This window comes from Phaeoacremonium minimum (genome assembly GCF_000392275.1).
Source record: "Phaeoacremonium minimum UCRPA7 unplaced genomic scaffold PA7_03_scaffold_580, whole genome shotgun sequence".
NCBI classification, from domain to species: domain Eukaryota; kingdom Fungi; phylum Ascomycota; class Sordariomycetes; order Togniniales; family Togniniaceae; genus Phaeoacremonium; species Phaeoacremonium minimum.
Window position 1 is genome coordinate 499,507 of NW_006921482.1, and position 6,000 is coordinate 505,506.

The window sequence follows — 6,000 nt, forward strand, 5'->3', positions numbered from 1 at the left end:
TCTGAATCGAAGCTGATTGGTGACAGAAGCCTCAAAAGTCATCTCTATACCCTAGCTAGGTGACTTACACGATAAACGGGACGGTTCACCATTGCTTCTTGGGGCAGCTATTCTCAAGTCCTCTTTATTGGCTATCTGGGTGATACAGCCTGGGTTGAGGGTGTCATGAGACGAGACAGCCAATCATATCCATCGTGCTATTCAAAAGAGTCAACTTACACGAGCGAAAGTCCGATCCGGCTGCCACTAGTGCGGGATCTACATCTGCAACCCAAACTAGCGCAATGAACAAAGCAAACTGTAGTTGCACAAACAGGTAGGTCCTCTGGATGGGAGATATACGTACGAATGGATTGTCTATCTAAGCTCTCTTGAAACATACAAGCAAAACCTATGCCTGCCTAGTCATGTACGATCTGCAGTTATAGGCTGTCAATTCAAGTCTTGTTTGGCGCCTACCATGGAAGTGCACAGGCAGTATCAATGAACCCGTTTATGTGTTGTTCGATCGATAAATCAAAACTGCTGTCATTAAACTTGGTTGAGAACGGCAACTCTTCGTCAAGCAACAAAATACAGATCCTAGTGCGAAAGATCGAAGTCAGGGTTGTAGATAGCTATAGAAGACTATCCTTGAGCTGTTAGTATAATTGAGAGCAGCTTCTTAACTACTAAAGGAAGACATGGGAAGACTAATAGATTACAACGAGCAACTACGGCGTGCAAATCTGTTTACATCAATCAAATTCCTTGACATGATCATTGTGTCACAAATGAGCTATCTAGCAACAGGAAGATCTTCTCCAGTGAAGTAGTCATCTGAAGTGGTATATATGCTATGTGACACATTGAGATATTCTAGCGACATACTCCGACATTCCATCATAGTCTACTCAAAATATGGACAGATTATTTTGGTACAATCTACATTGCTCCAGAACGCCAGCGCGATAAGATGCCATGGCCTCCACCGTCGCGTATTCCTCTTACCAAAATCACAATCGCAATATGCCTCGCTCCTTTCATCAAATATGTCGTCATCATGTGCACCTTACAGGCCCTATCGATATTGTCTCTAGACTGCTCGTCCTTAAATACCGAATCAGTGGTCATTTCCTCAGCCGCAGAGATATCGAACATGTGTCAATACTCCTGGGGAGCCAGACCTAATTGGGTTTTTAAGAATCGCGCGAGTCCCTTTTCTATCGAAGCCGAGAATGCCGCAAAAAGAATCATGGCTGTGGTCCTTGGAGCTGGAAAGTACTGAATGTCTGGCACAATTTCGAGCTCTTGAATTCCCTTCACTTGGGATAACTCGGTCACCCAGTCCAGGCTTTCATGCTTGACCAGAGTTAGCAACCGGAAATCAGACTCTGTGAGCTCTTCGGGGCCGTCCCAAGGGTTGTTCGGCCGGCCGCCTTCGACAACTAAACGTAGCTTCTTGACATGTGAACTTGAGCTCAAAAACCGGCATAGATGTGCCCACTCGTAGCGGTCACTCTCTAGGTACGGTAGTGGTCCACGTTTATAGACGGCAATTTCCTCGACTAGTGGCCGGCTGTGTGCTGTCCGGTCCATGAGAAAAGGCACCACGGCCTCAATGCTGATGCCAAAGTCGAACGAATGCTTCCCGTACAGAAGATGCGTTGTTTCATTGTGTATTCGGCGATTCACGCTCATGATAGCCGTGTGAAATTCGACACCCTCCGTGGCAATTGCATATGTTGTCTCATAGCACCTGCGATGTAGCGTCTGTTCAAGAACACGATACTTTGACCGTGTCCTCCCTGCGTGCTCTCGAAATTTCTTCTCGGTCAGACTTTGCACCAACAAGTTCTTGTTTCCAGCGTCATCGAGGAGGTAGCTGTAGATGAGAAGTCGGATTTCGGCCGGAATATCCATGAAAGGTGAGGATGGCTTCGCGCTCATCTTGAAAGCAAAGTTGTTCGCCGATGACCCATTTTCGACTTCCTGAGTGATCGTTGTCGTAATCGACATGGTGGATAGACTTTTGTGACAAGATGTTGCGTGGTGATAAGCCCGACGATGATGAGAAAACGGAAACAGAACCGGGTTGTGGAAGGTGACCGCTTGATCATTAATTATAATGCAAGTCTCACCTTCTAGGGATGAGGATCTGCATGGAGGGCACATCCCGGTGCCATCTTACTCATTAAAGAAAATCCAGCCCAACAGGGTGCTGACAGGACCGGGCTGAGCAGGGGCGGCGGCGCAACGTTGATAGGCCATCAAGGTGTTAAGGAGCGTCAGTTCTTGGCGTCGCACAGCGAATTGAGACGGGGGATCGATCAAACGTCATTTGGAATTGTCCAATGCTATGGCTATTGGTCCTTTGATAACATGGCGTTAGACCATTCGAGCATTACGGGCTCTTCAGAAGTCATCAACGGGGCTGGGAAATGCGAAGAATACCCGCTGGTGGGCTCCTGTAAACACCTAAGCTGTAAGTCAATTAGCCTTCTGTAAGTGCACTAGACGCAGCTGGGAAATCCTGATACGACGGTGCCAATCCGGTCGAGGCCCATGTTCGCCCCATAGCTCAATAGCGCTGACAGCTAGGTAATGTCTCCAAAAAGCCTAGACCAGTTGGTAAGCTGACGTTGATGCGCGGCAGAGAGGCCAGGTGGGCGGCTTGGTATATGAGATGCAGCGAGTCTTAACCGACCTTCCGCGGCCCCTCCCCCCCGGCGCACCGCGGAGTTCCTTGTAGTGCATAGTATTCTGTTGATGTGATTCTTGCTTTTTTCTTTTTGGCGAGGCGAACAAATAACAACAATACGCTATTGAGCGTGAGCACTGGGCTCTCCTCAAAATGATCGCTTTTTCTCGGCGAAATTCTCCCGTATTAGTTGCCAGGACTCGGCGGGCCGGCGAGGCCAGTCTGATCCTCCCCACTGATGTGCAACACCAGTGTTCAGCCTCCTGTTTCCTCTTGAGCAAGAAAATCCGATCGCCTTGCTGACGAACAAAGGAACGCGCGCCTCGTCTTCCTCGGAGAAGTGCAAACAGGAAGGCGGAGCATGGCAACAGAACCAAAGCAGCCCGTTACCTTCGGATTAGTAATTGAATAGAACTTCGCTCCTCGACCACCAAACCAATACCTCCGATTCATTGACAACAGCTCAACCCGCGTAGTCCTCTCAAAGGCGTTCAATTTCTCATATCTAATACGCTGTGGAGTAAATTAAATTATTTTCCCCTTGTCTTCTTTTGCATATTGTCTTGTTGTACTTACCTGAAACCAAAAGCAACGCTTATGCCGCTTCTATCATCACCCTAAATAACCACAAAACTGTCTAGAGGCCTATATAGATGGAACCCTATTGTATGCGAAACAACCGAGCATGTTTCTTGACTTTATGACATATGAATGAAATTGGGCACTTCGCAGTTTGACATAGCCTTCAAAAACCCCAACTCAAGCGGCTATGAACGGATGTCGGCCTGGAACGACTACAGACCTCGAGACGGAAACCCTACTCGCGGATATGAGAATCGTGACACTATAAAAAAGCATGATATTTGCGTTGTACTTTACTATTCACGGTCCTCTGTTGCCACATGCCGCCTAATACGCAGAATGCCCACAAGAACAGATCAATATACATCGAGACCGATGTCCGTCCTCGAGCCGCCGCCAGATGGTGTTGCCGGCCGATATCGTCGAATGCTCCGATTCGGGGGTGGAGCCGCTAACATTGAACAGCCGTACAAGCCCAATTAAAGGCCGGAAATAGAGCGCCGATGATAGTAGAGGATGTTATCTCGGACCTCTCCTCGGTATTTTCCACCGAATCTCCTCAGTCGAATGTCAAACAATCTTCTTTTCTATATATCCACTTCCGAGACGCCTTTCCATTGGATGTTTCTGTATTCTTTCTTAGTAGGCTTTCTGTATGTGTCATTATGAGACAACTCTCGTGAAATTCATTAAACATCTGCTGTACTCTTACTCTTGAAACAATGGCTCCTTTCTTCGATATATCAGACAAAGAAAAGGGAACGCAACGCCGTCATTTGGCAGAGAGCTCTGCTATTGTGGACACGAATCCAACTATTCCACCGCGATGTGCGACACCTGTCGATGACATCGCGATGGGAATCATAGAAGATCCCAGTGTCGTGCTGGCGAGGCATACTACGAAATCCAGCTTTATCCCCGGCCCACCACCAGACGGAGGCATAGCAGCACTAACAATGTGTAAGCGTCTTTGCTGAGTAGCAAGGGAAATCATGTCTGCTAAAGTTGCAGCAGGTCTCTCAGCACATCTGGTGATTATGAATACGTGGGGATTTGTCAACTCGTTTGGCGTGTTCCAGGCATATTATACGGATTTACTCTCGCGATCGCCATCGGACATATCTTGGATTGGTTCTGTTCAAGTCAGCCTGACCTTCTTTCTGAGTACTTTTACAGGTCGTTTAAGTGACGCTGGCTATTTCCATCATCTTATCATATCTGGGGCTGCATTACTCGTCGTTGGGGCATTCACAACATCGGCATGTACTCAGTATTGGCAATTCCTGTTAGCTCAGGGTTTCTGTACCGGAATTGGATGTGGATTAATTTTCTGTCCTACCATGGCAGTGGTGACAACATATTTCGAAAAGAACCGGGCGCTAGCACTTGGCTTTGTGTCGTGCGGTGCATCTGTTGGCGGCTTGATATACCCAGCCATGGGAAGGAACCTGTTGCCAACCCTGGGTTTTAGCTGGACCTATCGTGTAATGGGATTTGTGCAACTCGCGACAATACTAGTTCCCCTTGCCCTCGCCAAACCACGCATGCCGCCTAGAAAGTCAGGGCCTCTCGTCGATTTGGCATCTTTCAAAGAGCTTGACTATACTTTTTGGATCACGGGGTTCTTTTTCGTAAGTCCTTGTTATTCGTCGCACTATAGCTTCCGCATTCCCCTTCTAACATGGTGTCAGAACTTCTCGGGACTATACATCCTCTTCTATTACCTCGCACCATTTGGACGAGATAGTGTTCATCCATCCATGTCATATAGTGATTCACTCAACTTACTTATGATTGTAAATGGCGTCAGTATTATTGGACGCTTGTTACCTAACAAGCTGGCCGATAAAGTTGGCCCCGTGAACCTGATGATTCCCACAGCATTCATATGTGGTGTGGCATGTTTCTGTTGGATCGCAGTCACCAGCCCAACCGGTATATATATTTGGACGGGAACATGTGGCATTATACTCGGCACACTACAGAGTATGTTTCCGGCTGGCCTGGCTTCACTCAACAGGGATCCACGTAAGGCCGGGACTAAATTGGGAAGTAAGAAAGTCCTGAAGTTTGGTGTTTGTAGCATATATTTCCCCCAATGTGGAGATCTGGTCTGATGTTGCAAAGTTCCCCCAAGTCCGTTCCTACATGTCAATTTCCGCTCCTTGGCTTCGTGAGATGGCAGATGCTAATCATCATTTTTTTGCAGTGGCATTCACAATAGTGAGCTTTTGCGTTTTGACTGGGCCACCTGTCGCCGGACGTCTACTATCAGCAATGGACGGGCAATATCTTGGACCCCAGGCCTTAGCTGGCTCACTGCTTATGACAGGCACTGTGACAATCATTTTGTCTAAAAGAGCTAATATGAAAAGTACAAGTCGTGGATGGGTTTCAAAGATCTAAATACCGAACACTAAGTAGCAAGTTTACAGCTTGCAGAAAATCAGTTTTGCTTGTATCTTTCAGCGTACCTTGGTCGTCAGTACGAAAGTAATGAAGCAAGATGATCGCGATCGCTCAATGGCAATGACTCCACGAGACTTAAGCATGCCTCGATCAAACTTTGTGTGAGATATCCATGCAAAATAGTATGTTAAAATTTGATATGTGGTGGAGAGAGCATCTTTAAAGGCCGTCTGCATGCTACTGAAGAAAAGAAATTTTAAAAAATAAAAACCACAAAAACGACAAGAGAAGAAAACAAAATGCAAAACTAACATCACAATTGAATAATT